The sequence below is a fragment of the Periplaneta americana genome, chromosome 17 (genome assembly GCF_040183065.1).
Source record: "Periplaneta americana isolate PAMFEO1 chromosome 17, P.americana_PAMFEO1_priV1, whole genome shotgun sequence".
Classification (NCBI taxonomy): Eukaryota; Metazoa; Arthropoda; class Insecta; order Blattodea; family Blattidae; genus Periplaneta; species Periplaneta americana.
The window spans coordinates 77,707,787-77,710,014 of NC_091133.1; the positions used below are offsets into that span (position 1 = coordinate 77,707,787).

Genomic DNA, 2,228 nt, shown 5'->3' on the forward strand with positions numbered 1-2,228 from the left:
ACATAAAATATGTAACAAGAAATTAGCAGAATCAGTACTAAAAGTGAATACATAATATTGAACTTAATAACAACACATAATATTATGCCTTTCCTCTGACTGAGTTCTCGTTGATATGTAAATCTATTATGAGGCAGTACATCTCACTTGACGGAATGTGTCAGAGGAAGAACAATAGTTTGTATGCATCTGAAATCTGACTAGTATAATATGTAGCTATAGATATTATTTTAATGTACCGAAGTATAATGTATATTCCGTCGGATCCCGGCCAACTAGTCACTCATAACGAGTGCACCTCAGCACATGTATGGACTTCGGTCCTACGTTCGTAGACATCTATGACGTAGTGCAGAGGGCGGCCACTAGAGGGAACCCAAGAGTTGAAGCTTAATCTGAGACGATTCTGTCCGACGCCGGGGTGGTATCCGGTGTGGCTTAGTGGATAAAGCATCAGCACGCAGAGCTGAAAACCCGGGTTCAAATCCCGGCGCCGGAGAGAATTTTTCTCCGTTCCATCACTCTTACATCGTATGTAGCTATAGGCATCCATCAAGGAAAACTCGGTGCTCAGAAACGAGCGGGCGTGACTGTCACGCGCAGATGACGTATGCTCCCGTTTCCAGCATGCTCTCAAGCCTACTGCAGGGGAGTAAGAGGGGTATAGCATTCGCGTCGCGAGGAGTCCGAGCTGAGTTTTGTCTGTAAGATACCTATAGTCGGCGATGTATATAATGGAGGGGGAAAGTAACTGGCCACCCTACCCCATTATCTCCTGGCCCAGTTGCCTCATAAGTGGTACCTTGTTGGTATCACTTGTGAGGTTCAGACCTGTCTTCGGAGAGTTGACTAAATAACAAACAATAGTATCCCTAATGAAATATAAGAACTAACGCTATAATTTTTTAGTAATGAATATATTAATGGGTCGCAGAACCACAGAAATTGTTTAATTATACAATATTGATAACGGTTTATTAAAAGTTATCTAGGTTAGATTTACGTTAAATTTGTTCATTAATTATTCATAAAGAGTACGAAGGAAAATTTAGCAGTTAGCAACGACTATCCCTACTATAAAGTAATTCGGAGTTGCACAATGATAAGCAGATATTAAAATGTTAAAAATACCGCTGTATACATTACCATACATTTGCGTACTCTGTGAAGTGCTCCATATTCATTATTTCCTCAGTCGATGTATAATGCACACAGTACAACTGATGACACATGTCTATCAAAGGAAAACTAAAATGTTACTGTTCATTGTTATACCGCAGAAAGCATGGGCCATAATCAATTCAGGGTTTGCGCAAGATATTTGTTCCTAATGATTTACATGGTTAGCAAAGTGTTAAATCGTTATTTTTTTAGAATGAAACATTTCACCTTAAAAGTTTAAAATAATTTCGAGTCCAAATATATATATATATATATATATATATATATATATATATATATATATATAACAATATTTTTCCTCATTATCCTTTATGCAAGGATGTAGGCAAAGGCGACCTTATTCAAATAATGGAGTTCAACTTCAAAATATTTCAGTGGCTGCTGTTATCACGTTCCATCAACTGGATGTGACTTTTCTTTTCTTTCGGAGGAGGGTCCACAGACAAGTAAGGCAGCCTGAAGCTTATTGTGCAACCTCCTTATTTTGGAATGATTATTGAAGTCCTTAAGATCGTTTTTTTCAAGCGCATGATTCACTGCTTGGTGGCATTGTATCGATTCAGCCACAATATCCAGTTCTGACTGGAGACCTGATCCTCCGCCTGCCTGTGATGTTATTCTGCGGCCTCCTCAGATCGATGGCATCTGTTCGCAATTCATGTGCCTCAATCTGCTGCATCCTCAACCAGAAGAACATGTCTTCATCGATTCCACGACTCACCAAGGCGCCATCTATCCAAGGGAGCTACATTCCCCTGGTCACCCGCAGTCCGCTTATTAAAGCCCAAGCGGCTCCGCTGGATATGTGCAGCTCCCGCAGACAGATGCCGCCTATAGGCACATTCTGGAACCATGTCCATCATGTCCTCCTGTTCGATCTGTAAACTATTGAAGTTATTAGTGGAAGTGATACTAATGAAGGCGAAATGAGTTCTAGGTCCAATACCGAAAGTTACACAGATATTTCGCTTCGAATAGTTGAGATAAAATCCAACCATGTAACTTGTTCCGACCAGGATTTGAAAGCGGGCTTGCTCGGTTCACGG

At 40.5% G+C, this 2,228-nt stretch overlaps 1 non-coding gene across 1 annotated transcript; it reads left to right on the forward strand.

Moving 5' to 3' along the window:
- Positions 1-427: 427 nt before the first annotated feature.
- On the forward strand, positions 428-499 carry TRNAC-GCA (transfer RNA cysteine (anticodon GCA)). Its single transcript has one exon. It is a non-coding gene; the product is annotated as a tRNA-Cys (tRNA).
- Positions 500-2,228: the final 1,729 nt, after the last annotated feature.